This window comes from Suncus etruscus, chromosome 6 (assembly GCF_024139225.1).
Source record: "Suncus etruscus isolate mSunEtr1 chromosome 6, mSunEtr1.pri.cur, whole genome shotgun sequence".
NCBI lineage: Eukaryota > Metazoa > Chordata > Mammalia > Eulipotyphla > Soricidae > Suncus > Suncus etruscus.
In genome coordinates this window covers 20612574-20635983 of record NC_064853.1, presented here as the reverse complement: position 1 = coordinate 20635983, position 23410 = coordinate 20612574, and the positions used below count along the sequence as shown (strand labels likewise).

At 38.3% G+C, this 23410-nt stretch overlaps 1 long non-coding RNA gene across 1 annotated transcript in view; it reads right to left on the bottom strand.

Annotated features, from left to right (window-relative positions):
• LOC126010988 (uncharacterized) overlaps positions 1 to 23410 on the bottom strand; it is a 585811-nt gene that overhangs the window by 363567 nt on the left and 198834 nt on the right. The window contains exon 2 of the long non-coding RNA XR_007496744.1: positions 14911 to 15053. This is a non-coding gene — a long non-coding RNA (uncharacterized LOC126010988). The remainder of the gene's footprint in view (positions 1 to 14910; positions 15054 to 23410) is intronic.

Genomic DNA, 23410 nt, shown 5'->3' with positions numbered 1-23410 from the left:
ATAACCCCTGAGCATCAAACGGGTGTGACCCGAAAAACCAAAAAAAAAAAAAAAAAAAAAGAGGTAAGGGTCATGGGACTGATTGCCCTGCTAAAATTCCTATTTACTTCATTATAAAATGGAGATAAAAAAAAAAAACAGTAGCCTGGTATAAGGATCAATAAGAAGGTAGGCATCAAGATCTCAAATGATCAAAAGCAGAGTGGTTAGAATTCTTCATTTTTCCCTAAGAAAACAATTGAGAAGTCAGGGATATAAATTACCAGGAAAGTTGTTTTGGTCCAGGCTGGGCTACTAGACAGGCCACACAGGCTCTTTCCACAGACCACAGCCTGCCAACAGAAGTCATAGACTCCACTTGAGGGTCTCTTCCCTTAAGAACAACAACCTTGGGCATGTGGAGGAATTCCTTCACTAAGACATCAGTGGTTTTCTCCAAGACTTGAAAAGACAGTGAATGTCAGGTACTGTTGGGCTAAGTTGCCTTCTCTTAAGTCTGGATTGTGGTTTTCCACATGTAGTTGCTCCTTCCTACTATCCCAAGCTCTATTCCATGCATAAAATATTACAACCAGTGGTCTGCTAGAGTGAGCTCCCAAGTGCTTGGACACAGGCTCAATTATTCCTGTGACTCCTCAACTTTTCGTTGAGAGATGCCACTTTAGCTCAAAATTAGCCATGTAGAAGCACAACACCATAAACCATAACAAATGTATAAATCATGCTTTCTTTCCTTCTTGTAGGGCACAAATCTACCACCACACCCATGATATTAATAGTCAGCAATAATAATAAGAACCACAGCTATTTTTCTCAAATCATTACCATGTGTCAAAGCTCCAGACTTAATAAATGTGTAACTTTAAGGATTACTCATAACGCCCATACAAGTAGATGCGACTGTGCTATTGCTACTCCAACAAGGAAATCACCAAGTTGCAGGAGGAAGTGTGAATTGTGTCCAGATTTTAAACGCAGTTCTGTCTGTCTGACTCAAGACTTATTGTTCTATACTGATATCTGAGCTAGAAGGAGAGTTGGAGCTTCAAAAATTTTTCTTTTGAATTTCTACCAGTTTGTTTCTACCAGGAAGATTATGTAAATATTAAAAAAATAAACTTTGCTTTTGTTTAAATTTGCCTTTACATTTTTCCCCCATCTGTGGCAATTTAGTCTCCTGGCATCTCTGGAGGTGGTTATGAGAAGTGTGGACCAGACCATATCTGCTAGATTCTTGGAAGTAGGAAGACATTGTGAACAGATGAAACTTCTGGATCCTGGGTCTTCCACATTTTTACTTATGTCTAGAACTTGATTTTTTTTTTGTTTATTTGTGTCAGAGATACTTCTGGTTTTGTGTTCAGGAGCCACTACTCATAACTAATCTCTGTACTATGTCTATGTATCCATCTCCTAGTTCTAGATCTAGAAAGATTATCCCACCATCCTGCCATGTAAATGTCTATGTCAGGCTATGTCATATGAGCACATCCACATTCTTATCTGATCCTTATGCCATTGAATAAGAAGTCTGTCATTTCAGTGTTTGGAGGTAGAGGGTCTGCCACCAGGTGGGGGAATCTATAGAGCTTCATGAATGAGTGGATGAGTGTCAATGAACTGGGGTGTGTCTGACTGACCATTCAAGAAAGAATAGGGCAGAGAAGTTGAGCCCTCAAAAAGGAATGAACCAAGAAAAAGGAGGAAAAGAAAATTAGGATATGGATTATGGGGTTCACCAAAAGTCCCAAGTGCTTTATTCTATTTTCCAAGATTCGGCCCTCATAATACCCTGGTGAAACAGCTGAGGGAAAAGGTAGGAAAAACCTGGGACACCTGAAAAAATTCTATAGAGAGACACTGTCTCAGAGGAGTTGTTTCCAGATATAAATCAACCGGTATTGACTACTGTTGATGTCCCAGCATCTATGACAGGGAAGCATGAAGAACAGGTAGACACTGAGGAAGGGAGGCCTAATAAGCTGGTGAGATATATCTAATGAGTCCAGAAACTATAGTGTCTACACTAAATAGTCAATGGATACAGACTCTAGGATACAGATGGTTATGGCATATCTGAGGGAGGTAGTCTTTGAGAGTTAAGATCCAGAGCAGAAAGAATAAATGAGTGAGTGGGACTAAAGCATGGTTTAAAGCTCTAATGGGTAATGAATGTCCTCCTGAACTCAGGCACATTGGCAGTACATGGCATCTGAAGCAATATGAGAATGATTCCTCAAATAGCATTACGGATCCCTCCACTCCTCAGGATACTCTATATAAATTTACTGTATCTTTAGTCAGAATCTTTTTTTTACTATCCTGCAGGCACTTTAGCTCAAGTACAGCCTATCTTCTCTGCTTCCAATTCCTCCCTCTGCATAGTTCTTCCACTTAGCAAATGGCACTATCTCCCAAGCTACCCATATAACCCCTCCCTTAAGTCCTTTTTTATTGCCTCTGTTGTCAATAGGCAACGAACCATAAAGTTCTGTCCATCCTACCAGTAAAGTACTAATTCTTTACTTGCAATTAACAGTGATGAATCTGCTGACACACTAAGACCCATCCCTCTCTGTGCTGGGCTCTGCATTGAACATGCACAGAGAACAATCTTCAGGCACACCTGAATGAACACATTATCATTTCATCATTGGTGAAAAGCTGGAGGTTGTAGAAGACTACCTTACCATGACTCAGTGATAAAAAGACAGTTCCCTCAAAGAAAGCAGATTCCAGACCCTTGGGCTTTGTTGCCAAGTAATCCTGCCTCCCTAAACCTTCACACATCTTTCCCTCTGAAGACTTTCAGTAATTTCTCTTGCCTTTTGAGGGTGTCCATTTTAAGCATCAGACTTGTTATAAAATTAATGGCCGATAGAGCAGAGGAACTCAACATCGGCCTCTCTAAGATGAAAGGATCTTATAGAAAGAGATGTCATGAAAAAGCCAGGGGCAAGGAGTCTGGGAATTCTTGAACCACTCATCATGGAACAAACATCCCTGAGATTCCAGACTCTAGTCTCTTATGTGGTTCTCCCAAGGATCATTCCTCTCTAAATTTTGTTGAACTTGGGTCCTTTTGCCAGTTCCCTCATTCCTTATTACATCCTGACTTTATTTTGTAGAACAAATTTTCACCTTTGGTTTTTTACACTATGAGAAATTTTGCCTGTCCTATGGTCCATGTCAAGTTTAATCTATCTTTATAGCCTTATATCAGGCACTAACTTCTATTGAATACTCAACTGGAAGTACTGGAACTATTTAGGTACCAACCTTTGTAGCCCTGTGTTTGGTGAGAGCAGGAACCATGTTTTATACACATCTAAGTACAACACATGAGACCTGATGGGTGTTTCAGGACATGAACACAGAAAAGGATTAGAAGTGAGAGAGAAAGAGTTGGGGATAGATACCAGGTGGTAGATTACATGGCTAGCATGACCAAGGTTGAATCCAATCCTGTAGCCATATGGTACCTGCTGAGCACCACAGAGTGGGAGTGGTAGTCTTCAAGCATATTGAATTGAGCAAAAAATAGTCATGCCCACACTTTCAGGCTGAGCACTATGGTGTGGCCTTGGGTGTCCTTAGCCTCCTTGAGTGTGACCTATAGAAAGTGAAGGACCATGGGATTGCATATGGAGTCTCCAGCAAGTACATAACATGACTTAAGGTTGAATACTAAAGAATGAATACTGTATTTTTGCTGATACCTACCCCAAGGCCAGGCCTATGGTAGTTAAGTACATCTTAAACAAACAAATTTCACTGGATATTTCATCATCATATCAAATTGACACTCCAGCCCTCATCCCTGCCTAGATAAAAAAAAAAACAATGGAGATAGCTTTTAAACATTCCTCAACGAATCATCTTAATTATGCTGCAGACAAACTAAGAAGGTAAATTGCTTTGATTAAGTGCCTGAATTTGAGTTTTTACAACCTAGTTCTGTTTCTCTAACTGATGGAAATCAGTTCCAGAACCACCAAATCTATGTATCTTTGCAAACATGTTAGTATTCATTTTATCGACCTTCGATCCCCATTTAAAACCTTATTAATGGCTTTTCTAGAATCAAAAGGTGTTAATTGCTTTCAGAATCACTTCCAGTTTCCAAACCCATACAGACATTTCTCTCCTTCAAACCTCTTCTAGTATTCCCTGAGGAAAACTCAAAGCATTCCTGTGCTGTTAAACTCCTGAGGGCAGGATTCAGAATAAAAAAAAGACCCATCAGGAAAGTCAAAATTTCAAGTTGTACCATCCCTGCCTTGCAGAGTTGGCAAGGAGATGAAGGGTTATTGTAGAGTTTGCTTATGGACAAGACCCTGGCAAACAATAAATAGGACAGATAAGTTAAAGTTAGGAAAGTGTTTTGTTTTGTTTTTGGACCACACACAGGACTCAGGGTTTACGGCTGGATCTGTGCTCAGGGATTATTCCTAGCAGGGCTGAGAATGCCATACAAGATGCCAGAGGTGCTGTGAGTATCCAGGTCAGCCACATGCAATGCATGGGCCCTACCTATTATTGCTCCACCTCAGAAAAGTGCATTTAAAACCTCAGTTTCACTAGAAACTCACATGAACTCCAAAGAGTCTCATCATCTTTCTGGGCCTATTGAATGAAAGGCCCTTATTTGAGGACCTTAGGTGATTCACAGATCTCCTTTTATGAAATGCTAAATTTGCTCAGGGCATCTGATGGCCAAAAATGGAGGGAGACTCAAACTACCAGGGCAATTCATATTTTATTTATTTTTAAATTATAGGATAGTTACTGAGACTTCCATTCACTGCTGGAACAAATGTCCAAGGCTTCAAAGCTATAACACTAGGTATTAAATTTAGAAAATAGAAAGGGAATAAAATTGTGCTTTTGTGTTTATAGCCCTATTAACAACTTTTACCTCATCAGTAATGTGGTCCATTTTTCAACCCCGGAAGGCAAGAAAATATTTAGAACAGAAGAAGAGAATAAATTAACATTTATTGCCTACTTACCATTAATTACCATTTATTATGCACCCACTATAAACTCGACATTAAGTGAGATATATTTCTTCTGCTAACTCATTTCATACTCATACCCACACCATTGAGGTAGGTACTGTTCTCCCCATTTTACAGATGACGATTCTGAGACCAAAAGGACTTGCCTTATATGTGTCAAAAGGCTAGTTAGGTAAATATGAGCCCAGTGCTCTATACTACTCAATATTTTCTAACTGCATCACTTCATAAATCTTTCTACTAGAGTATCCTGTCCATAGCAATAACCAAGCAGAAATCAGGTATTTTCTAAAAAGGGTCATTGCACAGATATGGTCACCAAATAGCTAGATTATGAGTTTGTACCACTCTGAGAGGAATGAGTTTATGATTCAAAATTGCCTGAAGTAGAGTAAAAAGAAGCAAATAGAGCAAAGCCTCTGCTGCAAAGAAGCTGCACTGTTGCCTCTTTTTTATTTTCCTATGGCTTTTTAGACTATCTTTCTCTCAAGAAGAATAATCTCTTTCCAATTCAGAAAAGTCTATAACCTACCCCCTCCCACCAAATGCTCTCTCTGTTTCATTTCTTCTGCTGCCCCACTAGAACCACAGAATTATGATTCTGCATTAAGACTCATCTGTATAATCCCAGGAGGTAGGATGAGGAATGTGAAATTTAATTCAATAACATTGGCAATATCCACCTGTAATCCCAGGCAACATTAAGCTGAGCTACCCTGCTTAATAATGAGCTCTCTCCTTTTTTACTGGATGTGTTCAAGAAAGTGCTTAAATACCACTTCTACATGAAGCCATGGTCACTAATCACCTAAAATAACTCATTCTGCTTTTTTACGGCCATTATCTCTAGAATTCTTGTAAGAAGCCTTGACTGTATTTCAGCATCCTCACCAGACCGTAAATGGATGACAGAGAATGTGTCTCCATACAGAAATTTTGTGAAATGGAATGTTTCAAGAGAGAAACTCATCATTACCACCTTTTTTCCATCATTATTAATATTTAATCAGGAGAAATGAAAGCTATTTCTTTAAGGGAAGGACAGCTATAATTTCGATGAGTATTTCAATAAATTATTCTACCCAGGAAAAGGAATAGTAGGTCCTAGAGACAAAGCTGTTCTCTCCTGAGGTGACTTGAGAGCACAGCTGTAAAATGGGTAAAACAGCTGAGATCAAGACAGGGAGGAGACAGAATTTCTCACTGGGTTTAATCTTTCTCATATGGCATCATGCATTGAACACAGAACTAAATAGAAGTAGATAACCTTCATAGCAAGGAACTGTGTGCTAGCCACTGCTTCCCATCTTTCCATAGATTTAATCTCTACCCTATGAGGTAGGTAGTTACTCTAGCATATTCTGTGGATGAGGAAACTGAAGGTTGAAATGTTAAGTGATTTGTCCAAGCGTTGGGTTACACCTTATTTCACCTAAAACAAAGTTCATCTCTGGTTTCTTCGCATCTGTTTGTTTACAACATGATTTCACTCAAAACAAAGATTGTTTTATATGTAAACCTGGACAGGACAGGGTCGGGATACTGCCCCACCTTGGGGTGGTCTTTATACTCAACAAACACTGTAGTTCTGGCAGGTAGCAGGGCTCCATGCAAGGTAAAAAGACTGCCATACTACACATGTTTCACCCTCAGCCTGGTCTGTATTATTTCTTCCGACACTGATTCAGGCTCATTCACCTGGGGTTGGAGATACAGTGCAGGGGTGATTTTACACCCAAGTTTACTAGTGATAGAGACCAGATATAGCTTCAGGTAAAGTCAAAGGGGAATAAGAGAACTACTACAACCAGAAATAGGGTGGAACTCAAAGGACTAAGTATAGCAGTGAATAGGGAGATTATAGCCAGATGAATAACCACAGCTTGAAAAATGGGGGAAAGTGAAGAAAGCGCGGGATGTGGACAAAAGACCATATCTGAGGAGGATGACTAGAGAGGCCACTTGTATTGCCAAAGCAGAATTGAACTAAGAGAATGAAGACTGGGTGCAAACATAGGAATAGAAACAGCACAAAGGTTAAAAAGCAGGTGAGATTGCTAACAGACAAGCAGGAATGCTTCAGCTCAATTATAAGCAATGTAAAATATTTTTTCCAATTAATGTGTAAAGAACACAGGAATGAATGCTGCTATGAGACTCAATAGGACTGGGAACTAGAGGCAGAAAGCAGTGGTCAAGACTCTTCCTTTGCCTTTTGACAAGCTAAACTACTTCTGTCAGTCTGGGAAATACAGTTTCCAAGCAGTTGCCAGAAAATTCATTTTGCTACAGAATTTGGTCTCTTGAATGCCCTTGCCAAAAATACCTAGAGACAGAGCCCATGAGCTGAGTTTCCTCAGAAGTCAGATCTCTAGCCACAGAGCATCTGAATGCTTTAAATATTTGTCTGGTCTTCAATTTTCCCTGAAGCATCACTCAAGAGCTCTCCAAGCCATTAAGTGCCAAACAATTGCCTCATGTAGACCTGTAAGTTTAATGTGCTGGGAAAGACAGCTGATCTTTGAGACTCTTCTCTTGGCTTCTATTGTTGCAGGACTGAAATGCATAGGGTGCTTTGGAAGTTTGTGGCAGACTCAATTGATTGACTTCAGGAAGCCATGTGCAAATGTCTCCCAGTAAGTCAAGTGAATTTGATAGTGGCTGGTGAGGGTCCCAATTAGGTCATAATTGCCCCACCTACCTCCACTGTGAACTTCATTAAATAAGAGGATAAAATTTCAAAAATTATGCAGTTCATTTAGTATAATTTTTATCATGATTATTACTACAAATATTGAGACTGGTGTGCTAATAGGCATACTCACCATATACTATAATATATATATTATTTTTTAACTTCCAGCATCTCCTTAAAATAAAATAAGCATGAGATATTCTTTTGCTTTTGGTAGGGGAGAAGGCCATATATAGCAGTTCTCAGTGCTTACTCCTGGTTAATCACTCAGGGATCATACCTGGTGGGTTTGGGAGACCATATGGGATACTGGGAATCAAAGCCAGGTCAGCCACATGCAAGGTAAGTGCCTTACTGGTGTACTCTCACACTAGCCCCAAGAAATTCTATGTTATATTACTTCTATAGTAAAGTATTTAAAATACTTGGGTCTCATATCTCACTCCTCAAAAGAGGATGTTGAACAAAATAAAATTGGCAGAATATTAGGACTGTTGGAACTGATTAGTGGGTAAGTTAATATTTTGAGCAATAGTCTCCCTACCTTTATATGAGATTTAAAAATTCTCCAGCAAAAAGTTAATAAATAGGAAATAAATGCACTTTCCCTTCCTTCCCTTTCTAAAAAAAAATTCCATAACTTCTTTAGCTAACCAACCTATAGTTCTGTATGATCTTTAAGTCAAAAATGCAGTTTCCATTCCAAAATAAAAAGTTTCCATCAGGACTAAGTAAAGCCTAATCACAGGTGAATACAAGGCTTCTCAGTTCTATAAATAAAAGGATGGAGACTTATGAAGGGAATTTGGGGAAGTATGATCATGGGATGGTCTCTTTCCTCTGTTTCTAAGCTAAATATGATTTCTTAGCCTTATCAAAGATTTTTGCATCTTTTTCCTTCCCTCCTGTTTCCTTCCTTCCTCCTCACCTTCCTCTCCCATGCAAAAATTTAGAGCTCTATGGGATTAGGAAATCCTAGAAGAATCCTAAAAGAAACTAGTCTGAGGCTAGTTTTTTGTGGGGGTGTCTACTTCTTCCTGGGAGAGGCTGCCTCAGTATTTTTTACTGACTCAAAATTTTTCTGCCAGGACCCTGGCTAAACACTTCTGATCAGCAGAGGCTACACAGTAGAACCTTTTGACCTGAACATCTTTGGTCTTTGACACCATACACAGTGAAATCTCTCCTTCATTTTCTGTACATCTAAATTATGTGCTTTGTATGTTCTTCAACTGTATATGCTCACCCTTCACCCTCATAAATATGAGTTTCCTGGAAAATTACTAGAATATGTTTAAGCCATTACATTGCTCTATTTCTGCTGCACATAAATCCAGACTCTAACTCCCTGGCTTTGAAGCTGTTCTCCAGTTCAGTCTGGTGAACATTTTTCCCAAATTAAGTTGTATAATCAGCTTCTATTTTGTATTCAGTTGTTCCTGTGTTTTTTTGTTTTGTTTTGTTTTCATTTTAGACAACAGCCCTCCTACCTTTTATCCTAACCCCAAACAGGGTTGGTTAGTAAGAAAGGAGTGTGGATGAAGAGAAAAGAAAGGATTTATGTGTACTTGCCCAAGTAAATACTGGCCTATGACCTCTGGCACATGTATACCTGCAAAGTATACTAGTAGTATAGAGGGAAATTCTGAGAAGTCTAGCTATTTGGAGAGGATGGTCTGGTAGAAACATGATCTTGTGCACAAGCATAATTTTTAAGTTTTAGTAGCTTGTATTAGAGGGTAAAAAGAAATAACAAAATGTATGGAAGCATTTTAGTTAACCTATCTAACTTTTGGTTATTTCCATGCATAAACAATATGTAATATAATAATAGTCTGTTCTCTTTTTCCTGCCAAGTTTTTTTTTTGTTTTTTGTTTTTTTTTTTGGTTTTTGGTTTTTGGGCCACACCCGGCAGTGCTCAGGGGTTACTCCTGGCTATCTGCTCAAAAATAGCTCCTGGCAGGCACAGGGGACCATATTGGACACCGGGATTCGAACCAACCACCTTTGGTCCTCGATCAGCTGCTTGCAAGGCAAACACCACTGTGCTATCTCTCTGGGCCCCTCCTGCCAAGTTTTGAGCATGATGCTCAAGTATACTTCACCCTTCCAGTCCATCTCAGTCTGAAAACCACATTTCAGGTGCTATGGAGCTGGACAAGTTTCATGGCTATCTCACAGAATAGCACAGACTTAGAGACTCATGTTGCTGCCACATCCAGCTTGCAGTTCTGTTGCTCATGCCTGGGGAATGGACCATACATGTAATTTATTTGCCAAGCTCAGTCTCTCTTCCATGTGGCTCATTGTTTCTCCTCTGGGGAGCATGCACATTACTCCTGTCCCAGTAAAGGGTTCAGGCCCTTTTCTCTCAGAGTTAGCAAACTCTAGCCCACAGAGCTGAAGATAGCATTTATATTTTTTGAAAAGAAAACAAACAGTTCAAGACTAAGTGACAGTAATTCTCCAACAAAGCTAATAAACTACCTGGTTCTGTCTTTGATTTAGTTTGCCTCTTCTTATTTTTAAATCACTGATACAGTGCCTCACACAACTCAGATGCACAATGACTTCTTGTGCATGAAAAAGTAAGTGACTATTAGTACATACACTCAAACACTTCTGCCCCACTAAAGAACTAAACAAAACAGTTCTTCAGTGACACTGACATCTTTTCTCTAAGAACCTTGGCATATGCCATCTAGTATTTTCCCCATTTCCATCTTATCATGAAGCTTATATACTAAACTAGTAAAATGTTATCCCAAAATTTTTAAGTGAATATCCCTGATATTCTAAAATATAAAATAACAACTTCAATAAGACTTTTCCATGGTCTTTAGAAGACTCCAACATTTCCGTCACCTACTGGTACTATATATGCCTCTCTTTATATTTAAAACAATACATCTTACTTAATTGTGTAATTATTTTTCCCATGAAATGTGGTATTCTGCATGTCAAAATCACCTTCAAAGACTTTAAAATTCACTGATGCCTGGACTCCATTTTAAACTAAGTTCCTGAGCTAGGGCCACAAAATTACATTCTTTTATAGGTAGTTTTAAAAAAATGTAATTGTGGTGCCAGGGATTGAATGTCCTTGGTTGCATGCTTAGTCCTAAAATACCCTTTGATAATCTATATATCCAGAGTTGAAATTTCCTGTACAAAACGGTGAGCAACTATATATGTGCCTCTGAAACTTTACTTACTAGCAAAGATTTCCAATTAATAAATGTTGTCAAATAAATGTTTTATGAAAGATAGTAGTTATAGGGTATGTTTTATGTAAGTCTATTCCTAAGAGTTTGTTACAAAAAAAAAACAAGGCAAAGAACTATATATTAATCTAATGACCTCTGATTAATTGGACAGGTTTGTTTAACTATAGCCAGTATATAAATGGACTAGAAGACCTTCTTAGTAAGCAGTTTTCCCAATCGTAGTAAAACTTGATCTTATAAGAAATAGAGATCACTCCTGAAATCATGAAGGAACACGAAAGCAGTTCATTAGGATGTTTTTCTAGCCAACTCCAAAAGATAGACCTCCAAAGTCCTCTCTCATAATGTAGATATATTTCAGGGTTGTTAGCCCACAACTGTCAAACCCAGCCTCTTGCCTTCTGCTATGTAATTTAGACTTGAGATTGGCACAAGGTTTTTTTTTTTTTTTATTATTATTAATTTGTTTGTCAAGCAACACTCTCAGCTTTCTTGTAATTATACTGCCTGTTAGTAGTATTAAGTACAAACATATCTCTTGGTCTTCACTTGTTAATTTGGGCTTCATTTCTATTTAGAGAGAGCAATAGATGAAGTCATAAAAACAGAAAACTGCTGATAGTAAGGAGAGGACAGCTGAGAGTCATGCATGTCTTTTGCCAGTAATTAATCTGCAAAAAAATTATGGCATACAGTGAAAAGGTTACAAAAGTTTTGGAGTTGTATTTGGTCCCTGTCCCCTTATTCTATATCCCTCGGTAGATAAATTCATCCTATTTTGTACCTTGCACAATGCATCTCAAAAATGGAAGGTAATAATGAAATCGATTGCAAATGCCCAGCAGAGCCATTGTGTGGGTGAAATAAGATAATGGACAAGAAAACACTTAGTAAACAATTAGCAGTTAAACTAATATTCTTGCTTTATACATTCAGTTGCAAACATTTATTGTGCCAAGTACTAGAGTAATACTGATAATAATTCTTGTTACCTGTGTTATTGCTATTATAACCTGTGTTACCCATATTATTACTTCTATATAAATGTGATCCTACTTCTTTATTGAATCATAGGGCATTTTATGATGTTTAATGGAATTTATCAATGTGGATGGGCCATAGAGTGCCCAAGTATTTGATCAGTGTTATTCCCTGTATGTCTGTCTGAAATTGCTTCCTAAATTTTATTTGGATGTCTCAGAATGATATTAACATTGAAATAAGTAAATTTAGGCTGATTTCACTCTCTACTTATGGGTGGGTCTTAGCTAATACTTGAAGAAGTGAAACAAAAAGGTGAGTAAGAAAGAATTTCTTTCTGCCTAATTGCATTAAGTTTGAGCACCATTTGTTTTCCTGCTTTAGACTTGAACAGAAGAATTGGCTCTTTCAGAGTCTGGCACCAACCAGACTTCAAACCCAAAACTATACTCGGCTCTCCTGAGTCTTCAGCTTGCTAATTGTAGAGCTTATACTAGCTTCCTTAATTGCATAAAAAATTCCTCATAATAAATCTCACACATGCCACTTTATAAATCACCTCATATCTATGAAGCAAATGTTATATGTAACTCATATGACATAAAACCCATATAATATAAAGAATATAATGCTATCTAATATGTTAAAATAACATCTATAGAAAGATAAATATTTGTATAATGTTTATATATTAATGCAACTATTTGTATAGATAAATATATAAAATATATAAATAAATAATAAAGGTATTCAACAAAATCAAAAAATGTGTGTATATGTTATTGTTTGTGTTTCTCTGGAGAATTCTGGCTTCCATACATCTCTACCAATATATAGCCTTCTTGGTAAGGTCTTCACAAATTATATGCTTTATTTATTTTTTAAATATTTTTTTAATTTTTTTATTTTTAATTGAGATTCTGTGATAGTCTAGCATTGGCTTCTCATACACACAATGGCTCAACACCACACCCATCCCTGATAATCTAAAATTAAATATAAATAAATTTTAAACAAATATTCCTTGTATTGCTAGAATTATTTCCAATAAATCCATTAGAGATAGTTATATAAGTCAGAGGTTGTCAATCCCAGCCATGCAGCTTAAGAACATTCCTGTGGCATGAGCCATAGTGTTGGGGATAGGGCACCTGCCTTGTATCAGACACCTGGATTCTATCCTCAGAACCATATATGGTCCCCTATACCATGTCAGGAGTGATCACTGAGCACAAAGGCAAGAGTAGCCCCCAAACCAAACTAAACCAAAACCAAACAAAACATTTATTTTTAGTTCTAAATTCAGATCTTTTGAATCAGAATCCTAAAGGAAAAAAAAGATTAAAATGCAGATTTACAAGATATCTCTAATATTTCAACTAATATATACCTCCAGGAATGAACCATTTGAGTGATCTGATTGAAAGAAATAGGAACTAAGCATCAACCCTACTGTCTGTAATTCCTTTCTTAGTTTCTTTATTTTTTTTCTCTCTTGTCTTCTGTAAAATATGTATGAGCTAGAAGGAGAATATATTTTTGACCATAAATTTACAATATCTGTATCTGGAATTCAACCCAGGTAATGTTTATCTTATGTCCAAATAACTTTAGAGTCTCCCATTGCATACATAGTAAAGTCCGAGTTCTTATTAGTAGTATTCAACTCTCCCAAAATATGTTTCCTTGATAATCTTGCTGCTGCACTGACTCTGAGGTTCACACATCTCAGACTATAAACCATGGAGATTATATCAGTGCCTTTTTGATGTGGTGCTTCAGATCTGTCCTTATCTTTGCTTACAGTACATGATAATTCAATTCCTCCTCTCCCAAGTTTCATGTAACTTTTCATCTCTCTTAAAGATTCCTTGATGTCACTTACACATGTCTCATAGAATGGAAACTTCTTGAAAACTTCTTGGGTGTGTCCCCAGATCTCTGAATCTGGCATATGAATAACATTTATAACATATCAATCAGAGTTGGTTTCAGTGTTCCATTATAAGAAACAGGAAGAGAACAGATTGAGCAGAGCAGCTGCACAGAGAAGATGGATCAGTTGCAGGAGCATTAGAGAGACATGTCTGGGCTCAGCTAGCACAAGTGACTTTACCTCTCAGTGTTGATCTCTTCATGTGCAAGTAAGGATGATTGAGAGATCTGTGTCACAAGGTTGTTCTCAGGGGTATACATACTGATTGCTCAGCCTGACATCAGAACACATCAGAGCAATCATACAATACACTGAACTTGTTATGAGCTCTTCTCATTTTATTTATATTTTAGGAAGCAAGCACTGGCCTCTAGAATGAAAAATGCCTCATTTGTAGGTGAAAGGAAAAGTGCAACAATTCTCAGGCTAGCATGTCTGGGGCCACTGTTATTTTGGAAAAGTATTCATGAGGCAGAGGTGGGGAAGCCAGAGTAATGTACTTACCCTCCATAAGTTTTCATTTTTCCCTGATGAATTTCTTTAAGGACAGCAGATGGACAAGAAATATACCCATGCATTCTATTTCCCAAGCATATACATTTGCCATTGCAAACATTTCCTTCTTTTTGTGGAAGTTGATGTACAACCCGCCCAGACAAGGCAATTGACTGACAATTATTGCAGTGATACCAAACTCCAGCTCTGGACTAGAAGTGGGCCAAATGCTAAAATATGCCTTGGGAACTGAGAAGTGATTGGAGATACCCTTTCATCAATCTACCATGCTGGATATGACAGCGTAAAGGATGAACAGGGGAAATAACTTAGAATCAAGTACAGAACTGTAATTGCCAAATACCACGAGTTCATGACAAGTCCTCCTTTGAGCGAAATGAGACAAAGAAAGACAACATTAGGAGGTCTTCATGAAGGCAAATGCATTTTAAAATCAGGTATTATATTCTTCAAATTCTTATAAAATTAAGATTACTTTTTGTTACAAAATAATTGTGCTATCCACACCAACGTTTTCTCTTAAATGTCCTTACCTGGATAAATATAGTTGACAACTCTATACCTGCTCCACTTTTTTTTTTTTTTTTTTTGCTTTATTGCAGCTGGCTGTTTTGCTGCTCAGTGGAATCTCCAGTAGTGTAGAGACTCTCTGAGGTCAAGGTAGGGAATGAAGGCTCTGGAATCAGAAAGATTTGAATTGTTATCTTTGCCCTTTGCACAAGTTATGTGACTTTGAACAATTTTACAACTCTATGTTTCTAAAATGGCAGCAATTACCCTAATGCCTACTTTATGGGATCATTATGGGATAAAAAGAGATACCAGATGGCATGCGGTTAGCATTGGGGCCTGGCACAAAGATGGTGGATCGGAGGAGGCTAAGTAGATTTTCCAAAATTCAACCATGTAGATAAAATGTTTCAATGAAGAGAAAACTCAGAAGCAACTAAGCAGTATTTAATTCCCCCACATGGGATTCTTCCTCATTGTAGATTGTATGCTTTCAGGAATGCTGCAGACAGACAGGGTTTATATGCTACTAACCCCAGCCATTTTCTGGTCCAATGATTTTAAATAATGCAGTTAACTTCTCTAAGCCTGATTTTTCCTAGTGCAGAACATAGACTCCCACTATAGAATGGGAACACACTAGGCTTTTTACATTCTTAGTGAACATATTCTGCGATCCTAGACAATAGACACAGCTGATTATTGTTATTCAAAATATTCATGTACTACAACGTTGCTCCTAAGGGACACATGAGGTTAGGTTCCTGTGAGCTTCAGCTACATCTTCATCCAATGGAGGAAGACAATGAATACATTGTTAGAGTAGATTTCAGTTGAAGAAGTTTTATTAAATATTTACTGTTTCCTCATTAACATTGAACTCCCAGCACTAGACTCATCTCTGAATGATGCTTATCTAACACATGTCTTTTCTTCAGAAAGCACATCATACACAGCCATGTTTTGCTCAATGATCAGAAACAAGAGAAAGTACCACACTTGGGCAAAGTGAATAGCATTCCCATTAAGAAATAGGGCCCAAATATGAAACCCATGGTACCAACTAGCCTTTGCTAAGGATATGTTTTTATGGTATAAAAACTGAAACTTGAGCCTTACCTATTTGAGCACAGCTGGGAATATGTGTTAGGTAAATCAAATGTTTTTGCTTCTTACCTGTCTGTTAAGAACTACAAAAGTGTAAACAAAAGCCTACATTGAGGGATTACAAATATATTTTATTGAGTTGTTGAGTTTACAAATACAGATAGAACCTGCCAAAAATAAGAATCAACGGTACCATTCTCATCACAGATAAGGAATCTGAGGTATTCAATGAGTTACTCACTAAGTTGATTTGGAATTAGGAAGATAAATCTCCTGGGACCCACGTTCTTTCCATCACTAACCCTGCTGTCTATCACTTTCTCTGTCCCAATTACTCTAAGAAACATGCACAGAAAGAGAGTAAAGATTAAATAGCTGATGCCCTTGGAAGCGCTCTGTAAATGGTAGAGCATTATTCAAATATTAAGAGTGTTAAAAGTCAGGTCAATTAAACTGGTTATTCTAGCTAGCACATTAGGGCTGACTTTAATGAACCCCCTGAACTCACCCATGGTGGAAAGAGAGCAAGATGAGAATCAGAACTTTGAAGCATCTATAGCCAGGGAGCTCTTAACCCAGTAAGCAAGAAGAAGCTGAAGGTTCAAACTCATTCAGTGCAATCTCTGTGGGATTGCTCTTCCAAGGTTTATCAGAGCAAAAAAATGTACTCACAGTATATTTCTAGTTGAAAGATCAAAATGCAGTGGGATACACTGAAAAAAAAAAAAAGAGTTTCTGATGTCAAGTCTACTTACAGTTTGCTGTTTCAAATTCCACCACTCAGAGTCATAAAATTTGATCCACTGCACCGTCAATGTACAGTGCAGATTCAGATGAGTTGGGGAATTTTCTTAAGAACCATCTTGTAGATACTTGCTGAGATTTAATGAAGGAGGGGGACCAGAGCCCACAGGCTCTCTGTTAATTACAAAAGTGTATTTAATAATTGAGGCCAGGGTCATCTAAATAAGACAGGAAGATTAAACCCATCTCAAATACAAAGAACTGGTGAAAAATTATTTTAAAGAAAAAATTTCAACTACTCATCCATACCCTTTAACTTGCTAATTTTACTTCATAATGTTAATAAAATGGTCAAGTAAGAAAAATTATTGACACATAAAAATGGTCATAGGGTGGGTGCTTTCAATTGTTAACTTTAACAATCAGTTTTAAAATTATGATACATCAGTACAGTAACATTCTAAAGGTAATCACTAATTACTTCTAAAATATCTTAACAATATGGAAAATGCTTAAAGTATAATCCTAAGAAGGAAAAACAAAAGCATGAATCAAGCTATGTTTGTGCGTATATGTATTGCTAAAAATAAAACAAAGTGAATGAAATATGCCAAATGTTAACAATCATTGATTTCTTGTTTGAGGCTTTATGAGAGGGTTTTATTCACTTCTTTCCCTTCCAAGAATTTGCTCATAAATATATACTATTATGGTTTTGATGATGGGGAGGCAAATGGCACAATGAAAGTACAATCCCATTGGTTGTCACAATCTGTACCAAAAAACAGCTTTGATGAACAGAAGCACAGATTAAACAAGATTTAGCCTGTTCATCTAACAGGTCACTGATCTGTAAAAATATCAGATGTTTTCAGATTTTTCAAATCATTTATTATTAAGCAACTAGTTGGAGTGCAGCCAAATTAATTAAACAAAGAACATGAGATGGCCCAATCCCCAGAACCACCCCTGGAGGGCCAGGCTCTCCTCTCGTCACCTCTTACTGCCAGAGCTGTGGGTCTGCTCAGTGTTGGTGCTCAGTCAACATGAAGCAGAAGAATGTAAACTTGCAAGGCAAGTGCCAGAGAGCACAGCTCATGGCCATCTTCTTATCTGTTATTCTTTCCTGTACTCAGTCAAGGTTTTATTGTGCACTTACTGTATGCAGGATAAGGCATGGATAGCCTTTAAGACATTCCTCCTAATATCTAGACAAAAATGACACAAGGGTAAAGTTATAGATGAAACACTAATGGAAAATATATAAGAAAAAATCTAAGAAGAGGAGAAAAGCATCTCTTAGTAAGAAGGAAGGAAAAAATGTTCTTCTCTGAAGAAGACATTTGGGAGTAAGTGGAATTTCAGTTGAGAACTGAAAGAGTTACAGACTGTGGGTAGATTAGAAAAACACAGGGAAGGCATCTCAATGAAACTATACCCAAGTTATGTCTTACAGATGAGATTTATAAAGCTACAGAGAAAACAAGAAATGCTTTTTTTTTTAGCCTGAGCATGGAGGCCTGAAGGAGGCCAGAGGGAAGGTTGAAGATTTTACCTGTGGCCTGGCATTGGAGGGACTATTCTGATCAAACGTTAATATTTATTTTCTCCAAATGATCTCACTCTTAAAAAGAAACTAGCTAAAGGTCTAGACTGATAGTACAGATGTAAGGCAATTGCCTTGTATGTGTCTGCTTAGGCTTTCCCTGAATCAATCTGATACCAGTGTCAAAAGTCATTTCTAAGCATTGAGTCTAGAATAGCCCCTGAATACATTAGGGTGTGAGAGGAAGGAAGGAAGGAAGGAAGGAAGGAAGAAGGAAGGAAGGAAGGAAGGAAGGAAGGAAGGAAGGAAGGAAGGAAGGAAGGAAGGAAGGAAGGAAGGAAGGAAGGAAGGAAGGAAGGAAGGAAGAAGGAAGGAAGAAGAAGAAAGGAAGGAAGGAAGGAAAGAAGGGAGGGAGGGAGGGAGGGAGGGAGGGAGGGAGGAGAGAGAGAACAATGAGATCAAAAAGAGAAACTACAAATAATGTCAAATGAAAACTAGTCCTTAAGCAGTGATCCCAGAATTGAGGTCACCAAGTAGAGGCTGACTACGGTGGGCCCATAAGTGGTGAGGGAACAATGTACCCTTAAAAGAAGTCAACTTTTACACTCTTATAAATCAGGATTATTATATCAAAATTCTTGCTTATTTTTAATAAAAAAAAGCAAATTAGCTTTCTTTAATAGATGGAAAGAACAATGGAAAGAACGTATGGTGGAGGATGACAGGCTCAGAGAAATCATTTAAAAGACACTTGGGCACTGGGAGGAAGGCAGAGCCTGCAGAGGGGCGAAACTCTCCAGGGCAGGACTCTCCAGCCAGTGGCTCTGTGAACCCATCCAGTGATGTGATTCTAAACTCAGCTCTTCCTTCTTTAATCGCCAGGAAGTTTCCAGTTCCTCCTGCTTATTGGATCCTTTAAGTAGAGATGCCAAGGACCAAACTTCACACAGCTGCCTAAACTCTAAGCACAACTCCTTGTCCTCCCCCCTCCTCCCACTCAGAAGATGCTGAATTGATTTTCAAATATATGCAGATACATGCGAATAACAACGCTATTAACATGTGCCCTAAGCCACAAAGGAAAAGGTTTGCTTTGATCAAAGCTCTTAATGGGATGCATCCACAGGGCAGAAAAACAATATCCTGCTCAGCCCAAACAAGGGCAGGTTTAGATCCTGGAGCATAAAGTCCGGCCCCTGTAGTCACTACTTTTGACTGAAATATAAGCTCAAAGTCCACCCCTACTTCCACTGCCTCCATTTCCTAGAGTTAGAATTTCTATACAGAGTCTGTTGCAATTTATCATGGCTGTAAGAATGGATAAAATATGAGTGGTGTGTGTGTGTGTGTGTGTGTTGCTATCTATCTACACTTTCCTTAAAGTATATTTTAGAATACTTTAGTGGAGTAGTACCAACAGAGTTTTGAAAAAGGGTAAAGTACACAGACCCTTCTCACAGTCTAACAATCCAAAAGTAAGAATCTAATTTTAATTTACTTTAATTTTTGTGGGTAGTAACTGGGAAGTGAAGGCAGGACCATATGTATATAAGGTATGTGTTCTGTCACGGGGACATATCTCTAGAGAGAATCTACATTTTGACCATATGTCAAAGTGACAATGTGTGCACATGATCACGTGAGAGGCACTCATCTAAATACCTAAACAGTCATCACTGGCACCTTCTAATGCCAGGACTATGCTGACTTTTTTCATATCTCCCAGGTACAAGCAGAGCAGAATTGCTCATCAAAATAGATATCTCTCTGACATTGTCTATCAAATGGGATAGAGTGTCTCTTGGGGCATATAGAATAGTCTTTAATATTTATCACTATCAAAAAATATTAAATGTCCAACATTCAAGTACAATGCTTGGCATTTGCAGTGAGGTGGTACCAAACAATATCATTCTCAATTCTATTCCCTCTTAATGGCAACTGTTGTTAATAACTTACATTGAACATTCAGCACTTTCTTTACTTTGTTTTTAGTTTTGAGATTATTTAAAATTGTATTGAAGCTCTGTGATTCACAAAGATATTTATGGTCGTGTTTTAGACGAATACTGTTCCAGCACCAATCCCACTACCACTGTCAACTTTCTATTGTTTAATATGTTCCCATTCATAATTCCCCCTTCCAGCCTGCCATCTTGACAAGTACCTTTATAAATTTGGTTGTTAAAGTTTGGATCTCTTTATTTCAGTATTGGCTCTGATTTGGATACGTAGCTCTGTCCTTCCTTAACAACAGATGTCCTTGAGTCCCCTTGACCTTTACCCTCATTTATTTTCTCATGCCTTTTCCCCTCTCTCCTCTATTTCTTTTCTTCTCCTTCTTATATTCTGAGGCAAAAGGTTATATAGAAAATGCCTCTTTAAAACCTTGCATTCCCTTATACTAGTATTCTAATTAGCACATGTAAGTGATATCATCATGTATTTATCCTTCTTCACTTAATATTTCCTTTAATGTAATATTTTCCTATTCCATTCATGCTACAGCAAATTACTTGATTGATTCATATGTTATTGCTGTGGAGTATTCCATTTTGTGTGTATATGTGTATATAAAGAGAGAGAATAGATAGATAAACATCAATCTTGCTGATCCACTAATCTGTTCTTGGACATCTAGGTTGGTTCCAAATCTTTTCTATTGTATCCAGTGCTACAAGAAATATTTGTTTACATACATCCTTTTAAATGAACAGTCCGTACTGTCTATATTGTCTACCTCTTTGAATCTTCATGTAAGGTGTCACCTGTGTTTATTCAACAAGAAAACTAGGACCAGAAGTATCTAGTGAGTTGGAGGCAAGAAGAGTGTATAGGTAGCATTTGAAGAAGGCCCCTTATGGCCCACTTTTAACAATGCACCCATCCTGCCCTGTGTAGAGAGCAGAGTAGGTCTCTCAATGGCCTGTTGAAGTTTGGCCAACTTCTTCAAGAATAGAATCAGAGCTGAGGGTGGAGTCTAGGAAGGTGGGATGGGCTGGCAATGACTTTTAAAAAGTAATAAAATCAAGATGAGATTCAAAGAAGTTATTCTGCCTTTAGTCCTAAAGGACAAAAGCTTTATGGACAAACCCATATTGTGGACTCAGGATCTGAATCTGACAAGATTTTAAGCACCAGACCTGTCTTCTCTTGAGAGAACCTCCAGCAGGAAAAACAGCTGTGACAAGGTCATGAAGGTGGACCACAAAGAAGTGGTCCTTATCAATGTGTTAGCTATGAACTCTACATGTTGAAAGCCCCACATGAAGTCAGTTGGAGAAAAAATCAGTTGGTAGTGTGGTCTGTTGAAATATGTACTCTCACCCCTGGAGAAACCTATGTTATCTCTTAAATGCATTGAGCTCTCCTCTCTCTGTTTCTGTCTCTCTCTCTCTCTCTTTCTGTCTCGCTCTCTCTCTCTCTCTTTCTGTCTCCTTTCTCATAATCTTTAATTAAAACAGTTTTACTTCACTTTTTATCTCTTCCTGGTTGTTTTGTGTGTGTGTGTGTGTGTGTGTGTGTGTGTGTGTGTGTGTGTGTGTGTGTGTGTGTGTGTGTGTGAAGATATGTCCCTGGAAAAGTCTAGGTAAGACTTAGGATTTATTTCCTTTCCTTCAAAGATTACTCCTTGCTCACTTCAGCCTGGGTTTCCTGGCTCTACAAGCAATCAGGTGGCAAGCATAATGTTCATGTCAGGCACAAGAAGTGATACACAGATACCATTTGAGGACTGCATCAGGGGACTGATTAGATGTGAGGTTTGTACTATGCAGTTACGCACTGCAGACTCTCAACTATCAAGTTGGGTAATGAGAGGAGAGAAGTGGCAAACTCCACTTTTGAAGCTGCCTCCTTTTTCTCCCCACTTTACTTACACCGCTCAAAATATCAAGTCTCCATTACAAAAAAAAAAAAAAAAAAAAAAAGACCAGATGACCTCAGCATGGGAGGGACTAGCCAGACAGGTCAGACAAGGGGCAATGAATTCAGGGAGAGACAAGTTGCTGCAGGGCCTCTGCCATCTTCTCTTGCTTCATGTGGCTTCTCTTTTTATTTCCCTCTGATTTTGATAAAAGTTGTCAGAGTAGCTACCATGTTTCATCTCTCCCTTGATTCTTTTGTAAGTTCTTTTTTGTTTTATTTTGTTTTGTTTTTGGCCACACCCGGTGACGCTAAGGGGTCACTCCTGGCTATTCGCTCAAAACTCGCTCCTGGCTTTGGGGACCATATGGGACTCCAGAGGATCGAACCTAGGCTAGCACATGCAAGGCAGACACCTTACGCCCTGCGCCACCGCTTCAGATCTCTCTTGTAAGTTCTTATCCACTAATGTTTGAGTTCTTGGAGAGGGCAACTTTATGGAATAGAATGAAATCCTAACTGGTCCACAGGCTAACTGATATATACAGGGTAGGCTACAATGGCCTCTTTCTGGCCACAAACTTCACCAAATAAAGATCCTGAACACATCCCCAGTTCAAAAGCTATTAATTTTCATTCATTTTCCCACCCGCTGCTACCATTACAGGGTCAGGTATGACTGAAATCTACTGAAGTGAGTCTTTAGGGCAAAGTCTACCTGAGGCAGAATGGCTATCCATTTAAGGATGTTGGTGCATACACCCCACACTTCATCTTATGGGAACCATGAGACACACCAGTGGACCACATATACACATAGTTGGGATATCTGAAGGAGAAGCAGTGCAAATATGGAGAGAAGCTAATTTATTTTTTGGTTTTGGGGTCACACCGGCAGTGCTCAAGGGTTACTCCTGGCTCTATGATCAGAAATTTCTTCTGGCAGGCTCAGGGGACCATATAGGATGCCGGGATTCGAACCACCATCCTTCTGCCTGCAAGGCAAATGCCTTATCTCCATGCTATGTCTCCAGCCACAAGAAGCTAAAATTTTTTAATTTTGCAGCTCAGGGTCCTCCCTGCTGGACACAGATTTTTCACTATAACAATAAAGTTTCAAGTTCAAATCTCTGTTCTTCAGATCCTGTTGTGGACTCATCTCTGGAGTGAATATGACTAACACCTCTGAGTCAGAAAGCTTCTGTCTGGCCTAGCCTCTCAGCCCTGTGCCTACAGAGCTTGATCTGTTTGAGTCACATAGA